The sequence below is a fragment of the Leptidea sinapis genome, chromosome 5 (genome assembly GCF_905404315.1).
Source record: "Leptidea sinapis chromosome 5, ilLepSina1.1, whole genome shotgun sequence".
Classification (NCBI taxonomy): domain Eukaryota; kingdom Metazoa; phylum Arthropoda; class Insecta; order Lepidoptera; family Pieridae; genus Leptidea; species Leptidea sinapis.
Window position 1 is genome coordinate 8,098,701 of NC_066269.1, and position 23,868 is coordinate 8,122,568.

Below are 23,868 nucleotides of genomic sequence, written 5' to 3' on the forward strand. Positions count from 1 at the left end.
AAGGTTGCTAGCCCCACAAACGCCAAAATAGCGCATAGTTGAAACAATTTCTTGACGGTTTATATAAAGCTTATATTTCTACAAAAAATATTGTAAATCTGCAGAATATAAGAATAAAATTCATAACATTTCTATTTATTATAGACAGTGCGAAAAAAATACTCCTAACTTTTACAGTTGGAGCCAATCATTCAATCTAGATAAAAATTGAACGAAAATTTATTGATTGTACACCAATACTATTTAACATGACATAGTTTTGTTAGTTTTGTAATGAAAGTTGTATTATGTTTGCATTAAATTAAAAATTATTTTAATTTCGAATTAAGACTATGACGATCTTGTGCGAGAGTGGTAACCTAGCCACGCAGTATTCCTCAAGGCCGTTGGCTCGGTCCCCAGCCTTAAGGCGACACTAAATGCCAGCGACCTTGAGCGATATGAATTCACGGCTGCCGGCCCGCCATCTATGTAACGAAGCCAATATTTTCAAAATTCTTGCGTGGAAAACAGTTTATATGCTTACAATCCTCGTTATTCACTACTAATCTGAATAAATTAACCTACACAAAAAAGTAGAAGTTATAAGAATAACTTTTCTGAGAGAAGTACCAAAAAAATGCGTCACGCCATGCCAAAAAACTTGTTTAACTTCAAAGAAATGTGGTAGTTCAAAAAGGCTCGGCAGTGTTAACTATAACCAACAGCGAGCATTAGCAACCTACAAATAAGACTTAAGGATATGTGTAACAGGATTAAGTAGTGTTCATAGCTCGAAATGCTATACTTTCACCACAAAACTTGTCTAAAAACACCATGTTTGCGTGTTTTCTGCTTACTCTTCGCCTTAAGGTGGGTTACGATTGAATTTTGTCCATCGTACGTCCCGGGGTCTATCGGGGTTCAAGCCTCGTGGCTTATCACTGATCAACTTGAATCTGATCGAGATCACTTTTATATCTAAAAACCTTCACATGAGTGATGCCCGAGATTATAATTAAATACCACATTCCCTTAAGTACTAGTTTATGTTGTCTAAGAAAATTCAATCTAAATTCGTGATATTTTCAAATGTTTTCTTGTTTGGTATAGTTTTGTGAAGCTATTTGCTACAAATTAAAATATTACTTATAATATTTTTTTTAATATTACTTAGTATTTTCCTTGATTAACGCGAGTATTATACATTTAAATAAAACAGTGTAACTCTGTTTTTACATTCCCCCTGTCCCCCAGTCCCTCTGAAAACGAGATCTGGAAAGGTCGGGTTAACTAAAATAATAAAAATGTTACTTTTATGCAAAAATATAATGTAATAAAAATGGTTACAATTACACGCGTTTTAATCCTTTAAAAGTGTTTTATTTGATATTCCTTATTCCATTATTTTTATTCTTTTCCTTTCCAAATTATTACAGAACAAATCAATGGAGATATCTCTAGCAGTTAATAAAAAAAAATTATGATACGGTTAGCAGCCCTTATTATCAACGCTGAATGAGGATAATTGGGATGATAGTATGTATGTATATAGTATAAGAGAGATATTATATTTGTATGATTTCGCTGTATAAACTCGCGTGTATCAAGCCTTAATCGTAGTCTGTCTACGAATCATAACTAAATACGTAAGGCAAATCGTGCGACCTTCACCGGAAACCAAAAGTGTGACAAGGTCCCTCCGCCGAAAGTGAAAACTACAAGCCTTTGCACCGTGCCACTAAACCGTGTACCGGTACCCGATCACTTTTCTCTTTCACTCACAAGAGAACAGTTATCACGTCATTTTAACACAGCATTCATAAGGTACACAGTACCTTCTTACTTAACACAACATTTTGATTGTTTTATATATACGTACTTGTTTATCTATCTTGTATATTTCATCTGTGGCTAATGTACTTAGTTGGTAAAAAAAAAAAATTAAGGTTTATATTTGTGAGTAAATTTATTGAATTAGGCGTTACTTTGCGGAAATCCATAATTATACAAATGATTTAAGTTTTCTTTAGTGTTCATTCCGCCAATATTTGTTTATAAAACAATTCGACACGTGTTTCGCCTCTACACGAGGCATCCTCAGGACGTGTTGTCTCGCCAAAATCTGGCACGAGACAGTCTTTGAGTCTAAATCATTTGTATATTTATGAGTTAGTAAATAAAGAAGGAACATATATATCATAAAAATCAAATTTATTGAAGTTTTTGACCATGCTGATTGATATCTTCAGGATATTATCTTCAGGATAATGTTGTATTTTTTCTTGCTTTGCAGTTTTTAAAGCTCCTTCAATTGTTTGTAGTAAGGTCTATTTTACTTTTTTATCAGTCCGTTTGACGGCAGGTTTACTTCAAAGGATATTATAGTCAATATGCTGAATCTTATATCTTTAAACGAGCAATTCTTGTATATATATATATATATAATCTGAATCTCGGAAACGGCTCCAACGATTTTCATAAAATTAAGTATGCAGGGGATTTCGGGGGTGATAAATCGATCTAGCTAGGTTTCAATTAAAAAAAATGGTTTTATCCATGTTTGAATGAGAAACAGCTACAATAACATTAGAATACAAAGGTAAATTTCGCCACTATATACAAGACTATTATAGCTCAGATGGGACATTGGGTGATCCGGAAAGCAGAAGACCCCGGTTCGAATCCAGATGTCCTATTAGTTTTTTTTTTGTTCAAGTTTTGTACATTCTTAAAAATCCGAGCAAGGCTCGGTCGTCCGGATATTATTAATAAAACACATGAAGTTCGAAACACAGACTTAAGACAGAAAACAAAAATCACTAATGTCGCTAATGCTATAAGAAATTTAAATGGCGCTGGACGGAACACACCCTTCGGGATATAGACAAATGGAGCAAATGTATCACAGACTGGTATCCCAGAAACTTAAAAAGGAAACCGGGGGGACAATACAGGAGATGGTCAGACGAACTTAGGACTGATAGCAGGCAAGACATGGTATAGGTTAGCTAAAGATAGAAAAGAGTGGAAGAAGTTGGAAGAGGCCTTTGTCAATAGACAACCAGATAGTGATAGATACTTAGTTAAGGATAGTTTGTAAGTATATATGTAAATAATACTATCTGAATAAAGGCTTATATTATTATTATTATTATAGTCAAAACGCGAATGAAGGAAGCGCTAATAAGGAGCATTTACTGTATTTCACTTAAAATAAGTATATTTTGACCACCTGACCCGACAGACGTTATTATGTTCATAATATAAAAAAAAACTTGCGGTTAGAATTACGTAAAATCTTCGCTGATCCCTACTCGGTGATAGGAAAACTTTACAGCATTTCTATTGTACAGATTGAAACTATATTATATGTATTGCCTTTAACAAAGTTTGGCAGATTAAATTATAATGAAATAATAACACTGGTAAATAAATGGTAATTATATTAAATAACTAACTGACCCAGCAACCGTTGCATTGCCGATATTAAAATCGCGATACAAAAGTAACTGTTGATCATAGATGGGTGAAAATTTGACGTTATATGTATTTTTAATAATGACTCGTAAACAAACAAATTAAAAAAAAAAGTCCAAAAAATTTAAAAAAAATAATCGTGTGGACCACCCTTAACATTTAGGGGGATGAAAAATAGATGTTGTCCGATTCTCAGACCTACCCAATATGCACTCAAAATTTCATGTGAATCGGTCAAGCCGTTTCGGAGGAGTTCAAAGTTTAACACCATGACACGAGAATTTTATATATTAGATATATAGATTCGAAAACAATATTGTAAGTCCTGGATGGCACTTTTCCACGAATACGAATACAATAAAGTGCTCACCGTTTTAAATCGCAATGATAACAAATTTGCAGTAGGAAGCGTTGGTACTTAAAAAACGTACGAGACGCTACCGTCGCAGCCTCTCAAGGCAATCCTGTTAAAAATATCTTCAAAGGTCACCATTTTTTCATTTGTTTTTGCATCTCGATCTATAGAGGCTTAATATGGCTTGCAGTGGCTCGTTGTGCTACATTCCTTTAACTGAATGCTAAAATAACACGCATCTCAATATATATAAATACAGTGTCCTGATGTTTGTTTCCAGTGAAATCCTAAACTAATGAACGGATTTTATCATGGAGTGCAGTTTAGTCCAACTTGTGAGATAAGATAGTTTTCATTTCGATTTGGGACTCATAATTACTTTTATTCCCAGTGTTTGTTTTGTATGGACATATTTTCTATGAGAGAATTTATTGACGCGCGGTTTGACAGTTCTGCTATGAAACAATTTCATTATAACAACAGGGAGCATTGATGTTCTATACATAATAAAGAACATCATTAACAGGATGCATATTTTACAAAATAATTCTTGGTGTTATGAAATATTATTGACAAATACATAAAAAAAAACAGTATTTTTTTATTATGCACAGAACAACGTCTGTCAGGTCAGCTAGTATATATATGTATATTATATAGATTGAGAGTGAAAATTTATGTGATAGCAAATATACGAAGGATGCATATATTTTTTTTCCCAAAATATTAAAACTTACAACTATGGAAGTTATACGTACCTACCTACACAAAAAGTAAAAACTATCCTATCTCTCAAGTTGGACAAAACTGCACTCGATGAAGTAATCCCCATTAAAATCCGTTCATTAGTTTAGGAGTCCATCGCGGACAAACAACGTGTCACGTAATTTATATATATTAAAATAAGATAAGAGATTTCTACCTATGTATCGACTCATCACTATATCTCTGAATCCATAAGTCGTAGACACTTGTAATATTCCTACTTTTTTCGTAATTCAACACGCAACTGTTTTGTTTTTATAATGATTAAAACGACGTCTGCCTGTCTGTCTGTCGGGTCAGCTAGTTGATTAATAAAATATTATAACAAATTGAAAAATATCACAAAGCACTTGCATAAATTGTTTTTTAACGATTTTGCGCTTCTGCTATATCCAGGTGTTGAGGATAATGGGGTTGCCACAAGGCTAACCCGTTTAAATGTCTGCCGACAATTAGCAATATTAGTAAAATATTATAACAATTAACAGGCACAAAACCAAGTATCGATTGACGAGAGATTGGTCTTAGGTATTACCAGGTTTAGATTATTAGGTAGCCTACCAGTGAAGGTTCCTTTGTACAGGATGCCGGCTAGATTATGGGTACCACAACGGCGCCTATTTCTACCGTGACCGAAACACAGTAATGCTTACACATTACTGTGTTTCGGACTGAAGGGCGCCGTAGGTACTGAAATTACCGGGCAAAAGAGACTTAACATTTTATGTCTCAAGGTGACGAGCGCAGTTGTAGTGCCGCTCACAATTTTTGGGGTTTTTCAAGAATTCTGAGCGGCACTGCATTGTAATGGGCAGGGCGTATCAATAACCATCAGCTGGACGTCCGGCTCGTCTTTCCCTTTTTTTCTTATTTTCATGAATTAGATTAAAACTCCACTCCCCCGCCCCACACAACATAGTAGATAGATGAATGATAAGTGATTACCGCAGCCCATTCTCCGTATCAACAGCAGGGAATTACGCGAACTAGGACAGCCTTTCAGGTGAGATTACACCAATTTGCTGGAGTTACCCAAGTCTTATCTACCTGGGAGCAACGCGCGAGGAGTTTCATTCTAGTTTGGTTATATACTATAAGAAGAGAATTCCTTGAAAACTTACTGTGGAGGAATGCTGTACATCCAATTGGTGATATTTCTCCAAAATATACATTATCACACCCTTAGATAATCTATACGTCTAGATAGAGTCTCTTGCTGTTAGACAACTGATAAAAACAGGCCAGGAATATTAGTTTAGTGTACGTGACAAAGCTACGTCTTACACCCGCGATTTGTATGACACTTATGCTCAAAATAGAGGTTAGTTCTAAAGTCTTTTTTTTCCGACGTTTTCACAGCTGTCATAGTCTATCTAGACGTATAACGGCCGTTCCCAATATTCAGTCTATCTCCGGTTGTGGCCTACTTGAAATACAAATCGTAACAATCGTTGATTTTTCTGTCCCAATAAACGACGGTATGTCACCTTATCCGTACACGCTGTCTGTCAATGGGAGGACGTATAGCTAACCAGCGATAGAAGTTTGTATGGAAATTGCAATTCACGCGTTCCAATTTAAGGCGATAAAAATGACTTATCGGGTATATTGGGACAGCTTCAGATTATTGACAGCTAATTACTGACAGTAGACGGTAGTAGGTAATTTATCTGTATCTTATGATCTAAGATCACACCATTCAATTGTAGATTATCTGAATTCTGAACATACAGACACCCTGGGACTAGTTTATGATTATTTTTGTAGCAATTAAGTACTTATGTGCTATATGTTATAAACGATTGATATTATTTTATTATTATGGAATAGTAGGACAAACGAGCGTACGGGTGGTACGTACCTGGTGTTAAGTGATCACCGCCGCCCACATTCTCTTGCAACACCAGAGGAATCACAAGAGCGTTGCCGGCCTTTAAGGAAGGTGTACGCGCTTTTTTTGAAGGTACCCATGTCGTATCGTCCCGGAAACACCGCACAAGGAAGCTCATTCCACAGCTTTGTAGTACGAGGAAGAAAGCTCCTTGAAAACCGCACTGTGAAGGACCGCCACGCATCCAGATGGTGAGGATGATATCCTAACTTGTGGCGTGTCTTCCGAAGGTGGAATTGATTGATATTATTTAATAAAATATAGCAAAAAATTACGTTAAATTAATTAATTAGTGGTACTGACTAAATTGATATAAAAAGAGTTCTAAAGGAATCAGTTTTCAGAAAATAAATTACAAGTTCCGTCCATTTATTTAAATGTAGTTATTGTTAAGAATTATTATTTTTGTAATAGTAGAATAACTGAATCCCACTCAGATGAAGTATCGTCCTATCCTTCCCACCCAGCCAGATCTTTCATGATCTACAGCATAAGTTCTCAACGTGGGCGATAACGCCACCTTGTGGGCGTTTGAGAGTTTCGGGGGGGCAGTAGAAGACCCAGAGAAAATTAGGGAGCATTGAGATGGCACAGATGGGGCGTGGGTAGATTAAAAAATATAGTCTAAAAAGGCTAAAAAATACACGAAAATACTCTAGAAAAAAACATATTCTCAAAGTCCGCGGTGAGCAAAATAAGGTTGAGAATCTATGGTCTACAGTATCCTATAAAAAATAGTCTAAAAAATTAGTATTATATTTTTATAAATCAAATTCAAAAATATCTTTATTCACCTTAAAACTTTATAAGTTATTTAGTGCAAGTCAGGATGAAGTACAAAAGTTACAATAACATTCAAATGAGTATAACAATATTCATTAACAATAAATTTAGAAAAATTAGTCCCAACTATCTTTATCATTTAAATAATCTTCCACATTATAATAGGTCCACAGATGTACCACAATCCACTTTAAAAGATTTAGCAAATTTACGGAGCCTAGTAGATGGAATTGTGGTACATCACTATTTTTTTTAAATTGTATATGTCTATGGGCGTTCAGAAGGTTATTGTAGTATTTTCTTTAATTTACGCGAGTGTTACACATTTAAATTAACCACTTTTAAAGGATTAAAACGCGTGTAATTGTAAAAGTAACAAAAGTTACATTTTTATTTTTGTTAACCCGTTTCAGTTTCAGTTTCATTCCAGATCTCGTTCACATCGCTCAGTCCCCCTGAAAGCGAGGTTACAACTACACGCGTTTTAATCCTTTAAAAGTGTTTTGTTTCAAGGAGGTTATTGTGTTTTTTTTCGATTATACCAACAACATAACCATTGATTTAATGCTCGGTAATTACAGTACATACTGCAAAAGCAATATAACATACAGTTTCCAAAATCTCAGCTACTCTAGCAAGTGATAATTACTAACTTTCTTTCGATTGTCGCGAATTGGACCCTAAGTTCACAGAATTTGTGTCAATGTTGCATTAAATGACACTCCGAATTTATATTTACGCAGCGAAATCGAACTTGATGCTAAATATAGACTTGTAAGATACCAAGCATATTATTCTGGTGTGTTCTGCGTACTCGCGGGAACTTAAGTCTGTGGTCATTCCTCACTTAAATGTCCTCGGTGCATCTACGCTGCATTTGGAAGATGCCCTAAAAAGGCAAACAAGGTATATATAAAATTTTATCATTACGAATTAATGAATAATATTCATCATCAGCTTGTTTTTATAACATTTTTGTTTTCCTCTTAGCATGCCCTTTCATTTATCCCAATATATCATTGAAGGTTAATCGAGGCGCCATATTGAATTTACTATGTCGTTGTTTTTTTACACCCTATTTATTAGCTTCACCTGTATGTATGTGTTTTTCTTGTAACCGACTAATTGGGCGTTTTGACCCACTTTAAAGGGCCAGATTTCGTTTAAATTTTGTAAATTAATCGAGGACCGATGACAATACATTTATATGATAAAATTTGCAAAATAAAATTTATGTTTATTTATGTAATTTTCATCAATCATCGATAAGGCAGGTGTTATGTGTATTGTTAATTTTTGAATTGGTTCGGTTTTCTATAAAAAGCGTGTTTTTTAGTTTTTAAAAACTATTATTTATTTATAATACGTTGGTATTCGAACCAAAGGGGAGTTTAATGTGTTTTAATACAACATTACTTAGATTATTTATACGACTATATTAGACCAGTGCTGAAGCCTTTGAAAATGATAAAAAACGAAGAAATATAATAGTTGGATGAAACCTATTGGAAAAGGAAGAGATTATAAAAAAATTAAATGAAAAATAAATTACGGGCGATCTGACGTCGGGAAGTTGAAAAGGACCCCCCCCCCCCCCCCCCTTTTTCAACCCCATTTAAGGATAAAAACGATTTATCTCGATTTCCAGCAAAACTACAAGTCCTATGGAAAAAAGTCTAATAGCAAAGTTGTAGATAATAAAAAGATCTACAAGTTTTGTTTGCACAACTTTTTTCACATACCTTTTAAAAATTTCATGTGAAAAATTTTAAAACCAAGTTTTTGGTTTTTAATTTGTATCTTTACAAAAACATTTTTTGTCACGAAATTTGGCAAAAAGTTATCTTTTTATGTTCCAAATATACTGTAATTTATATGTAAAGAAAAATATTTATTTTTACATCTTATTTTTACTCAAATTTCGAAAAGGAACCCTTAATTTCAATCAAGAATCCACCCGTCAAAATATCAGCTTTTTTCAAAAAGTTGGTGTGCTTTCTGTTTGTGGAAATCTCTACTTCCCATTTGTGTAAAAAATATTCATTACGTAATGGTAAATGTTCGGAAAATTTAAGCAAATCAAAATGCATTTAATTGAGAAATCATGCCTGTTATTTCGTAGCAGTAAAATTAGATTATGAATGAAGAAAAAGATTAATATAACACTGAATCATTATCCTTTTCACATTTATAAATAGATTTGATTAATTGTAATTAATCACAGTCTATTTGGGATATAAACAGTTAACTTTTTACCAAATTGCGTGAAAATAATTTTTGAAGTGAAACTTCTTTATCGACGTATAAGAGAAATTTTATAGCAAATCATCAAGATTCTCTGTTACACGCCATTTTGTTTTTTAAATACAAGATGGCGGCCGCGCAATATTATGATTTCATCATTATGGATGCCGTATCCGATGTTCTCGAAGGTGCAGAGAATGAATTTGGGATCATTTTTGTAATCCAAGATGGCCGCCGCGCAAAATTATAATTTCAATAGTATTGATATCGAATCGGAGGTTTTCGAGGGTGCAGAGAACGAATTTGGCATCATTTTTGAAATCGAAGATGGCCGCCGCGCAAAATTATAATTTCAACAATATGGATAGCGTATCCGAGGTACTCGAGGGTTCAGCGCGCGGCCCGAAAAGGTAGAAACATACGTAAACGTAGTAAAAAGTAGACCATCTTCCCTACTAGCGTTGTATCGTGCAGATTTAGCGCGTGGCCGCGAGTAAGTAGAACATCTAATAATTACTAATATTCACAAAAAACGTTTAGTTTGGAGAAACAGATTAGGATAATTAATAGAAACGAGATTTAAAAATTAGTTTTCCAAAGCAGTTTCATTTGTGACATGTTTACTTTGTAAACACAACAGATTTTCTGTAAAAGATAAAAACCAAAAACTTGGTTTTTTGAATTTTTCACATAATTTTTTTAGGTTGAAAAAATTGTGAAAACAAAAATTTTATATTTTTTTTAATTACCTACAACTTTGCCATTTGACTTTTTTCCATGAGTAGTTGTATTGCATTATAGTTTTGCCGGAAATCGAGATAAACCATTTTTTACCTATAAAAACCCCACTTTTCCACTTCCCGACCTCAGATCGCCCGTAATTTATTTTTTCCTTTCATTTTTGTTGTATAAGGTTTCATCCTAGTATTATTTTTTTGGTTTCAAAAATTATCGACCCTGGACTAGATAGACTGTGACAGCTGCGAAAGCATCGAAAAAAAGTTGTGGTTAACAGTTAACCTGTATTTTGAGCAATGCACCCACACAATCAAAGAAACATACTAATCGCGAGTGTAAGACGTAGCTTGTCACGCACACTAAAGTGAACTACCCAGACTTATAAATGATCTAAGCTACATTGTTATAAAATTATTGTTTGCGAAACGCATTTCATAGCCCTTAAACACTTCTCTATCCAGTGAATAAATAAATATACAATTATGACGGATTGTGAATCTAAATTAGCATAGCCTGAGACGAGTAAGAAAATAATGACATTAAATTATATTTAAATCAGTTCTCGACAGACTACTTTCCTCTGTTCTGGAAATAAACCGATGAATATTTATTTTCTCTGTGCACACTCGTCGAAATTTTACCGAGTGTTGATAAATTTATCTAACATGAAAGGTATTGACAATATTTCCGCTGAAACTCATAATTATGCTCGATTGTCGAGCGGTATTGTTGTTTATTTATGTCAGTGAAGCTCTTTGGGCACTTTATTTGATTTAAATTTTCCACCTTTGAACTACGGAGGGTAGAGGCAAGTAGAATCATCTGTGTATATGAAAAGAATACCACTGGACAGGCTGTTCCATATGTTTGACAGCAAAATTTTTGTGCCTATTTGAAGCGCCACTCGCGAGCGTCCGGAGAACTAATTTTGACGTATAATACAAATGGCTGCGAAGGAACGTACAATACTCTGAAGTGTTTTTACATTTTGAATTAATGTCTTTCGTTTTCCGTGTTATTTATACTTCAAGAATCAACGTCATAAAGTACACAATTTTTTTTGTAAATAGTTTCCCACCATCTATGTTGTCCACTAGGTTGTCATCACTAGTTATAGTACCGCAAACTCTCGCTACATGGCCAACAGCGACAAAATGGCGAATATCAAACAGGAAAAAAAAGCACTTTGACTGCCACCAGTCCAGTGGTATATAGTAGTCAGTGGTCAAAATGCATTACATTAGGGTGGCGCTACCGGAGCATCAGGGTAGATCTTAAAAGAAACGCCAAATATAAAATAATAGTAATCACTCTAGGTGCACGTTTTCTCATAATGACACTTTAATTACTACATTATTTTGTTTGTAAATTGTAAAAAAATTTCACTATTTAACTACTTTAGTCGACAATAATATTATTTTTTTAACTCGGCATACTTCAATTCACTTACAGTCGTTACATTTGCCATACTTCACACCGTGCCCTGTGCCTACACGAGCGCCATTGTGGAAGCTTTTTGAACTGTTATTTACTGCATAGGTAAGCTGGACACTTTTTTGAGTTTTTTTTTCTTAAAACATGATACTTCTTCCATACTTGAAACGTCAAAGTTTTACATATCCATGATGGCAACACTAAGCACTATGTTCATTCTATAACTCTATTCACTCTGGTTTTGTACGATTGAAATTTTGATTTGTCAAAGAAATATTAATCATTTCAGATTAAATTATAAAGCAATAGCTTTTTATGATGTTTCTCTTTACAATTTAATAAATAATAGTGTAGAACAATATTAAAAATGATAATCAGTTATGGCTAAACAATAGACAGAGACACCAGAGATTCCGAGGAAAAGATGGTCTGCAGCTGGAGGCCCCCGCTAATCATCTAGAAACTCTTGGTGCTAAAGTTGCTTAACTGTCCTCTAGGCGTTTGAAATATGATTTGCGTTACACCGAGACAATTGATGTGATGCGATGCAATAATTAATTAATATTATATGCGTATTGCGTGCGAACTGTGCAAGTGCAAAATGACAATTTTGGATAACCGGCGCAGGAGTCAAGTGGCATTAGATTAGCCAATCAGATACCAATGCGTCTTTTGTCTATAGGTATCTAACTATCTATAGTTTGCCATAACAAAAAAAATACAACAAAGAGAATAAACAATAAAAGACATTTACTTTCTCAAAATGGATTCCTTTAGAATTATTTTTGATATCATTTCTAATAAACTAGATACTACTACCGCTTCGGAAACAAATGGGGCTCTGAGAGAGAGGAAGCGGCGCAAGAAACTCTCCTAGCATTCTTTTATGGCGCTCTTTTTAATAAAAATATACAATATTGTATTGTCATTGGTATTGCTATAAAAAAATCAAAATCTAGTCACAGGCTATCCCATAACTTAGATATTCAGCTGTGGAGTAATAGGATTTACGACAGAGCTATTTTATTATAAAACATTTAAATATTTATAGATAATGCCTGAGCAGTGGCTGGGACTTTATTATAAAAGTGTATACATTTACCCTTAAAGCTATTATGTATCTTATGAAGCCTACTAGAATTAGTTACAAGCAATCTCTTATTTCTAGTGTTATAATAATGAAAATCACTATTAAGAGCAAAATGACGATTTTTGTGAACCTTTATGTACTGACAATGAACAGTCACAATATTTATTTCTTTAAATTTTTCTTTGCGGCTCATCCAAATAGTAACTTGTGTTTGCAATTAGTGTAGAAGTAAGTTGTGGTTGAAAGTTATTTGTGTAGTTTCATAAGATAATAAATTTCACTTTACAGAGCAATGATTACAGTTATTGTTTCTATAAACAATTTGTAACGTTTAGATTATTTATAATACTAACTGTTTGAATTGTTTGTCTGTAGGATCAAGTGTTTTGTGATACATAGTTGTTTACATTAACATTGTTATTATAGGAGTGTAATAAATCAATAATTATAATACTGATAAATGGACGACAAAACAAGGGACGCTTTTAAATCAAATCACAATCACGTTATTCATGTAGGTCACGGAAATGACACTTATGAACGTGAAAAAAAAAATTTTACTTATTCAATCTACCCCTACTTCGTAAAGGGCTAATGAGAAGAAGTAGCATAAACTCATTGCCACTCTTTTCTATCCGATCTCCTGTTATTCTTTAGAATACAGATTTCAGAAGTCCAGTGATGTTCTATTACTCGTAGTATCATTAGATAATCTATACGTTCGAATCCCGGTAGGTGCAAGCATTTATATGATGAATATGGATGTTTGTTTCCGAGTCATGGATGTTTAAATGTATTTATGTATGTTTATATGACTCTATGTATGTTTAAGTAAGTATATTGTATTAAATATATCATTGTCTTGTAACCCATAACACAGGCTATACTGCTTAACTTGGGGCAAGATAATTAGTGTAAAAAGTGTGTCAATATTATTATTATACGTCTAAATACAGTCCTTGCTGTTAGACAACCGATAAAAACAAGCCAGGAATATTAGTTTAGTGTGCGTGACAAGCTACGTCTTACACTCGCGATTTGTATGACATTTTGTGTCAGTGTGCGTCTATTCGTTTTGACGTTTTTACAGCTATCATTGTCTATCTAGACTAATAAATATTCTAAGGTAATAGATACAGCAGTCGAATTATTATGGTATAATCTGTGGCATGTTCTATATTTGCGCTTTGTTTAAGGCGAAGAGTAAGCAGAAAACACGCAACCATGATGTTTTTAGACAAGTTTTGTGGTTAAAGTATACCATTTCGAGCTATGAACACTACTTAATCCTGTTACACATATCCTTAAGTCTTATTTGTAGGTTGCTAATGCTTGCTGTTGGTTATAGTTAACACTGCTGAGCCTTTTGGACTACCACTTTTCTTTGAGGTTAAACAAGTTGTTTGGCATGGCGTGACGCATTTTTTTGGTACTGCTCTCAGAAAAGTTATTCTTATAGCTTGTACTTTTTTGTGTAGGTTAATTTATTCAGATAAGTAGTGAATAACGAGGATTGTAAGCATATAAACTGTTTTCCACGCAAGAATTTTGAAAGTATTGGCTTTGTTACATAGATGGCGGGCCGGCAGCCGTGAAATCATAGCGCTCAAGGTCGCTGGCATTTAGTGTCGCCTTAAGGGATTGTATAAGTCAATTGATTATGAATGTGAATTTCAATAATTTAACATAAACTTAACTTTTCATACATCTGTTATTGAATAAATTGTCTTAATTGCGACATAAATAATTAGTTAGCACTAATCTATGGATTCCTCATTATATTTTTGAAGTTATGCTTCTTTAGGCGCGTTATGAAAAAAAATATGAGAGTGAAAGATGCGCGCGCATCACTGTAACACAAAAGTTACAGGTGAGAAGTTGGTTGCTAAAATTTTCTGACGTTTGCGTCATTCCTTTTTTTTTATTTGTTCGTCAATTATTAGGACAGGCGAAGGGTTCAAGCCCATTCATTATTTAACAATGAATTTTCAGAGCCATCTTTGCAGATTTTTACAAAATTGTGCTTTCCAAAGACGTAGAATAGCACGAGGAATAAATCATTTTAATGATTTTTGCTTCGTTAGGCCAAAGAAGAATAACTTCTTGCGTGCATACATAAGTACCTATACACACACTTTTTTTACTTAATTTAATGGACCTACTGAGAGTGTATAAAGAACTAAGAAGCTAGCTGGCCACTCGCAATTTCTTATAATTTCATAGGTAGTAAAGTTTTAAAAAAAGACTGAATATTAATTGAGACTATGAGCGAAAAAGCGAACTAACACACATTTTGTTCATGAACCTAACTGTAAAACAATTAATGTGTCCCATGTTCTTTTTTTATTTTATTAATAGATGGCAACCTATTTAAAGTAGTTCGAATTCATAATAATTATTCAAAACGTACGCTTATTCGACCCTTTATAAGTTCGGTAACGCTTGCTGGTAAGTTCTGTAGGTGCAGAAAAAAAAATTGCCAGCATTGTTGTAATGAAGTGTACAGTATTTTTCTTTTTTTATTAAATGTACAGTATTTTTCTTTTTATGAAAATAAGGGACAAGAGGAGCAGGACGTTCAGCTGATGGTAATTTATACGCCCTGCCCATTACAGTGCAGTGCCGCCCAGGATTCTTGAAAAACCCCAAAAATTCTGAGCGGCACTACAACTGCGCTCGTCACCTTGAGATATAAGATGTTAAGTCTCATTTGCCCAGTGATTTCACTAGCTACGGCGCCCTTCAGACCGAAACACAGAAATGCTTACAGATTACTGCTTCACGGCAGAAACAGGCGCCGTTGTGGTACCCATATCTAGCCGGCATCATGTGCAAAGGAGCCTTCCACTGGTACTGGCCTACGTAATAAGGGTCAATGTTGCTTAACCAACCTTTCTAATGCTGTCAGCTGTTGCGGCGAAATACATTTCTGCTTTTTTTATAACTTTAAAGACAATTAATAGAGATATGTAATTAGATAGATATGATTCATAAACGAAGCGTTGCATTTTTATTGTAAAAAAATTAAAAATAAAATAGATCACATGATAATATTATTATAAAATATTATGTGAGTTTTCTTGAGTGTTCATTGAGTCTCGTGCCAGAGTTTGGCGAGTCAACATCTCCTGAGGATGCCTCGTGTAGAGGCGAAACACGTGTCGAATTGATTGAAAACAATTTTGAAAAATTTGGATAATTATGGTTTTCTGATAATAGATGTCTACTTTAATTAATTATTTTTATTTATAATTAACAAATTACATATAAATATCAAAATTCTTGTAAATACATAAACTTATTCGAGTTTATCCGTGTACAAAAGGTCTTCGGAATACATACTATTATTTAAAGGAGAACGGGACTTTTGGGCCTGATGGTTAACAAGTTGAAATATACTTTAAAAAAAGGGTATAATTTTCTGATGTAAAATACAAAAAACTAGCTCATTTTGCAATCTACTTACCGAAAAAACATTAAAATAAAGAAAATCGATTAAAATGTAATCGAATGAATATTTAATCGATTAAAATAACATTTAAGATCCAGTTGTTTAAGTGTTATACTTATTATATAAAAACAAAATAAAAGCATAAGCATTATATGTTCAGAAACATAGTCCAATTGAAACCCCCCACTTTTAGCATGTATGTATCTATGTTTGACACCTTGTATATATATATATATATATATATATATATATGTGTATATATAAATGTTGTATACAATATGTTACCCGATTTTAGGACAAACTAGTTTCTCCTATCTGAACTAGTTGAGCCTTATATGAATAAGTACACATCAGGATTTTCTTTTTATGGAAAAGGAGGACAAACGAGCGTACGGGTCACCTGGTGGTAAGTGATCACCGCCGCCCACATTCTCTTGCAACACCAGAGGAATCACAAGAGCGTTGTGGGCCTTTAAGGAAGTTGTACGCGCTTTTTTTAGAAGGTACCCATGTCGTATCGTCCCGGAAACACCGCACAAGGAAGCTCATTCCACAGCTTCGTAGTACGAGGAAGAAAGCTCCTTGAAAAGCGCACTGTGGAGGACCGCCACACATCCAGTGGTATGATGATATCCTAACTTGTGGCGTGTCGTGCGAAGGTGGAATAGGATAAACCGGTTTGGCCTAGTCTATACTAGTTCAGCCGATATTTATGCAACATATTTTATTAATTGAATCAAAATCAATTTCACTTATTTTTACATTGGGTACTCTAATGCCATTTGGAATTTCAGAGAAACTTTTTTTCTTGCAATTGCACCTGTTTGCAAGTAATTTTTTAAGCAGCTGCACTTTATACAACTTTGCCGTGATCCAACTGAATGTTTTGTGACTTCAGTCCTTTGTGTTATATTATATTTAATAACCTATAGCTTTGGTCCATATAATAGTAGAAATTATGGTGCGAGGACTGCACTAAAAATATCGGGAATCAAGGAAGTGACACAACATTACTATTTAAAAATGTATTTATTGCTTTTCGAAGTATTCTCCGCGAAATTTGACACATTTTTCCTTACGATGGAACCAATCATTGAAGCAACCATTTCATTCGGAAGTTGGGGTCTCCATAATGACCGTTTTGTAGGCGTCCACAGCTTCTTCAAGTGATGAAAATCTCTGAGAACGCAATTTATTCTTTATTTTAGGGAAAGTATAGAAATCATTAGGGCCTAGGTCGGGGCTGTACGGCGGATGGTCTAATAATTCTATGTTTTCTTGCTCTAACAACTCTTTTGTTCTGTGCGCGGTATGAGAACTCGCATTGTCGTGATGGAGGATGATGCTACGGATGCAGTTCTCTTTACGGAGTTCAGAAACGACCTGTGGCAAACTAATGCTAGCATACCATTCTGCATTAACCGTTCTTTGTCCCTCAATAGGAATAGTCGCATTCCCGATACTTTTAGTGCAGCCCTCGTAACCATTCATAATATTCCCTTCAATAATCGGTGGTACCTATTGGTACCCGGTTTAATCGGTCTTATCAGACGAAATGTACCTCGAGCTTCTGTGTTATTTTTTGCATAAATCTTATCTAAATCAAAATCAAAAAAATATATTTATTTTCTCTCACAATAAAAACTTACAATTCACAGTTTATTAAAATCTATATTGAGACATTGTTAAATCGACATCTTAACCTTGGAAATGTGAAAAATAATATATTATTAATTTAATTGAACATTGAAAACGAACGAAACGAACTTTTATAAAATATTACCAAGTTGGTAGGTAATGAAATTGGTGATTAAAAAAGCAATTATCAGTAATAAAATAAACCGTTACACCTATATTAAGTCAGTAATTTAACTTTGGTATGTACTTACTTTTAATTTTACGTTAGCATAAAAATAAAGTTTATTCAAATTATTGGCATATTTTCTGTTACCTACGCAAAATATCTAAGAGATTTCCACGTATATAGTCACTCATCACGATATCTCTGGAACCATTAGAGCTAAAGACTTGAAATTTTGTATGAATATTCTTACACCGAGTAGAGGTCTTTTACGAAATTCCAAGTATTTTTTACTATGAACAGAACATTGTCTGTCGGGTCAGCTAGTATTTTATATTTTACTAGTGGACCCAACAGACGTTGTCCTGTACACACGTCTTAAATTTGCAAAATCTGTCCAGCCGTTAAGAGGAGTTCTTATTTATATGGACGGAGAGAATTATATTATATGGACGGAATTGAGAATCTAAACCAATCTCAAATTCACTGAAACAAACAAAAAAATCATCAAAATCGGTCCAGCCGTTTAGGAGGTAGTTTAATTGTGAATCTAAACTATTCTCGAATCCACCTGAAGACACACACCAATCTCAAATTCACTGGAACACACAAAAATATCATCAAAATCGGTCCAGCCGTTTAGGAGGTAGTTCAATTGTGAATCTAAACCATCCTCGAATCCCCTTGAACTCACACAATAAATTTCATCCAAATCGGTCCAGCCGTCTAGGAGGAGTTCAGTGACATACACACGCACACAAGAATTATATATATAAAGATATGAAGCCTGCAGTCGAAAAGTGACGTTTTGAGGCACTAAGGTTTGTTAGTAAAGTTTGAATGCGCGAAGGTGTCTAACATTTCGCACGATTTTCGAACTTTTTTAATACCGATGTAACAGTATCGCTACATCGGTAGTTGCAGACTTATTGATATTTAAAAAAGGTCATCAAATCCTTGTACATATTATTATTTTTATGTATTAAAAATCATTTAAACAATGAAAAAGTTTGTAAATTCCGCAAATCGCTAAAGGTTCGTTGAATGGTTGTTTGAATTTCGAATGTTATAGTTTTGGAACGTTGCAACCTTCTTAGTAGTAAAAAAAACAATTGGCGGAAAGTCATTTTTCAATTGTTTTTTTATCACATTTCAAAGTTCTACGTACGCAACGAAAATGAAAAGATTTATATTTATTTTATTTATTTAAGATAAGGGAAGAGACGGTCGACAGCTCGTTCAGTTGATGGTAATTGATACGTCCTGCCCATTACAATGCAGTGCCGCTCAGGATTCTTGAAAAAAAACCCCAAAAATTCTGAGCGACACTACAACTGTGCTCGTCACCTTGAGACACTAGATATTAAGTCTCATTTGCTACGGCGCCCTTCAGACCGTAACACAGTTATGCTTACACATTACTGCTTCACGGCAGAAAAAAGCGCCGTTGTGGTACCCATAATCTTGCCGGCATCCTGAGGAAAGGAGCAAAGGAGCCTCTCACTGGTAATAAGATATGAATTTAAAGTTAAAATCCAACGGACTGCACATTTTGGTTTCCTTTCATCATCATCATAAACCTTCCATCATATGATGATGATGATGGTAGGTTTGAGGCTCGTGCTGTTGATGTCTGTTGTGTTCTAATTTCGAAAGCGCTGAATATAAACGATAGTAAACACATCTGTAAGGTTACACTGTTGTTATCACAATCATATCAGTTTCTTTGTCAAGTGCAATTTTGCAGCCACGTGATAAGCTGATAAAGAGTTCATTGACTCGTATATACACTGTTTTATATTGTAAGTTTCTGTTGCATAATATTATTCAACTAATGGTAGGGCCAATGGTATGACTTCTTCATAATAATGTTATGTTGTTAATAACTTCTTTTTTTATATGGCTCGGTTTAATAAGTTTGTTATTTTTTAAAGTGATAACCCTCATTTCAAAACAAAATTTATGATCGATGCGGGACTGGAACCCGCGACTTTTGGCGTTCCATACGAGTGCTCTTTCAACTGAGCCAACCGTTTGAGTAACGTATCGTTGATAAATCCTGTATGTCTCGTTCATGAATGTAGATGAAGCCACAACGTGAGAGTTGAACAAGATATTCAAGATTTATCAATGATACGTCACTCGAACATGGTTGGCTCAGTTGGAAGATCGCTCGCACGGAACTCGCTCTCGATACCTCTGTATCGCGGGTTCGAGTCCCGCAATATTTTATTTTCAAATTTATTGTATGTTATTAATCCCTTCAATTTTTTTTTTCTCCAAGAGTTAAAACTAGACAAAGGTATCTACATAATCGTAGACCGTTCTGTCGTTTTGTGTTATTCAAATATGAGGTACATATCATAACTTAGAACAGGGGTGCACAAGCTTGAACTGCTGGCGATCTACTTCAAAATTGTTAGACTACGATCGATCGACTCTGAGAGGTTTCAAGTTTGTGTGATGAAGGATTGCCGGTTAGGTTGAGTGTCACGATGACGTAGATATTAGTTTTGAGCACAACAATATGTATTTTTCAGTCAAGGTAGGTAAGTGTAGGTCTACTCTAAAATGTCAATGAAACAAAATTGCGAGTTTATTGGTTCTTACAAAACAAACGCGTTCCAGTGTCTAAAGTTCTAAACTTAATTAAAGAGTGACTTTGATGCTGATTAATAATTGCCGCAGTAAAAAAGTTATTGTTCTTAGGTAGAGCGGTATCTAGTTGTAGCGCAGCGGAATCTTAACCTAAGACTAAGGAGCTAATTCCAAGCGTCGCTGACTTTTTATGAAAATAAAGGACGAGACGAGCAGGACGTTCAGCTGATGAAAATTGCTACGCCCTGCCCATTACAATGCAGCGCCGCTCAAGATTATTGAAAAACCCAAAAATACTGAGCGGCACTACAACTGCGCTCGCGTCACCTTGAGATATTAGATGTCAAGTCTCGTTTGCCCAGTAATTTCATGGGCTACGGCGCCCTTCGGACCGAAACACAGTAATGCTTACACATTGCTGCTTCACGGCAGAAAAATGCGCCATTGTAATACCCATAATCTAGCCGGCATCCTGTGCAAAGGAGCCTCCCACTGGTAACGTTTTCGACTTGTCAATCAAAATAGGTTAGAGTAAAAATCTTCCCATATCTCCGTCTAAGATGTGCGTCTCTCTCGCACCCTTAGTTTGTCTTTACGCTAGTATATTGTACGTCTAAAAATATAACTTTAATTGTAATCGTGCAAATAACTCGGCTATGGGAAAACCGTTCGATACCGGTCTGTGCAACAAAACTTGTATGGCGCACTTAAATAAAAACAAAAACCGTAATGTTTCGTTTAAAGGTTATCAAAATAAAAAGTTCTATAAATGTACTTGAATGTTGACCGGTTAGAATGGTTTTTTCTGTATTCTCAAGGCCTGGAGTATGGCAGTATGCTTTGGAACTGGGCTAGTACTGCAGGTTAAATAAGTTACCTTGCGATGCCCGATATTAAAGGGAATTCGAGCGTTCTTTAGTATTTCTGATGACCACTGTCGATTCTTTTCGCAATTCAAAGTGATGGACTCTGCGTTCTCATATATAAGAAACTATTAGAGTTGCCAATTAAAATCCAAGTCATAACATGACGAAACGGAATGTGTATCGATCGATAGATGTGTGAAATTCGTTTTTATTTTTTTTTTCTTTTAAAGAAGCTGTGGTAATTGCTGTAATACTTCTCCGCTTCAAATCGTTTGGCTGTGTGAAGGGCGGGGTGTTTTAGTTAGCCCTAGCCGTGAGGATTTATGGACTGTTGATTAATTAATTAATTAAAAAGTATATAATAAAAGAACTGATATAACAATACAAAACATATTTGTATCGAAAGTGTATACACTATAACAATTTACGATAAAGTTTCGCATCGACCGTAAATACATTAATGATAAGGGTAATAGTTCCGTTATCACTGACCGCTATTTACATACAAATATATATTCTATTTATTGTTGTTATCCGCCACTCGGCTAACACAAACGGTAGGTGATTATTTCGTTTTGTTGAATCTCTTATCAAATAGTTATATGTTTATCTATCTGTACATTTCTAAATAATCTAATATATAAAATTCTCATGTGTTTGTTGTTAAACTCCTTCGAAACGGCTTGACCGATTCTCATGAAATTTTGAGTGCATTGGTAGGTCTGAGAATCGGACAACATGTATTTTTCATCCCCCTAAATGTTAAGGGTGGTCGACGCCAATTTTTTTTTTAATTTTTTTGTAATTTTTTTTTAATTTGTTTGATTATAAGTCAGCATTAAAAATACATAGAACTCCCCTCCCTTCTATGATCAATTTTAATTTTAAAGCGATTTTAATATCGGCAATACAACATTTGCTGGGTCAGCTAGTTTATATATATAAATTATTATAGAAGGCACATTTAAAAATAAATAGCTGTCTTATTTGACATTAGATTAAGGATTGGTTGCCAACTAAATACCGCAGGCGTAGTCGCAGGTGGCGGCAACTAATACTACGCCCAAGTGGGCGTACTCGAGCCAGTCTCTGAACAAAGTGTGACGTTGAAGTGCCACATATTCTATAAAATTTTGCTAATGATTGAAATTTTGAAAGGTTGCCTAGTAAAGCTTTTTAAAAATACTACAAGAAATAAAAAAACCACTGGAATCACATAATATCATCAGTAAGTATTTTGTATTTGATTAATTTCAATGTAAAATAACACGAAGCGTATGTTACAAAATTTGAAAGATGCCATTGAGTGTCTAAATGCCACGCACACAAGCATCTAAATAGTTCCGTAATAAAAAAGCTATTGTTCTTAGGTAGTGCGGTATCTAGTTGGAGAGCAGCGGTCACCAATTAAGTGTTTGTCAAGTGTTAATCTAAGTGTTTGACATTGTTGAAAAAATCGAAAACATTTATTTAATTAATAGATTTTAATGCTTGAAAATCAGCTCGAAAATTTTTGTAAATAATAAATATTCTGGTGGCAAAAAGATATAATAAAATTTATCTTAACTAATAATAAAAAATGATTATATTTGTGTTTTAGTATTTACCTGTCATTTGCTATTTTAAAAAAAAAACCGAATTCAACTTTTCACAGAGTTTTAGATTGCCAAATGATAGACAAAACACAATGAAGCGACGTATCTGCGCAACGCCAAGTGATTTAGCAGTTCACAGAGCTCTAATTCAAATTCAAAAACACTTTATTCATGTTGGTCACGGAAATGACACTTATGAATGTCAAAAAAAAATTGTTTCTTATTGAATTTACCGCTACTTCGTAAAGGGTTGAGCTAATGAGAAGAAGTAGCAAGAAACTCATTGCCACTCTTTTAAGCCAATATTTACATTTTAATTGTTTTACAAATAATTTCAATTAGAATATATGCAAAGTGACGCACGCAACAAAAATACTCAAATTTCAAAAACTGAAAGGCTTACACGAGTAAGTCAAAAAAAAGAAAAAAAAAAGTAAATTAATACTTATAAACATAAGAGTTATTGAGTATAGTAGATGCATCTATCCACACATACCGTAAATAAATAGAGGCATTATGTGAGCATTTCATAAAATAAAATATATAATAACTTTAACTTTAAAGAAAATAATGATAATAAAAAACACATCAAGCAGACCTCCCGGTAACAAGACCATCCAGCCACCACGAGTATCACCCATTCTATATCACTGGAATCCCAATAATTCCAGCAGCTTTGCGTTGGATAGTGTGAAATGGATCGAGCTAATACTGACGTACACAATACCAGATATGAGAACACTACCTACTTCATAATATGAAGCTGGATCTGCGTCTTATAGGGCAACGAGAATGCGG

General features: G+C 34.3%; 1 protein-coding gene across 1 annotated transcript in view; it reads left to right on the top strand.

Moving 5' to 3' along the window:
- Nucleotides 1–23,868, top strand: part of LOC126964533 (uncharacterized) — a 43,697-nt gene that overhangs the window by 11,260 nt on the left and 8,569 nt on the right. The window lies entirely within an intron of this gene.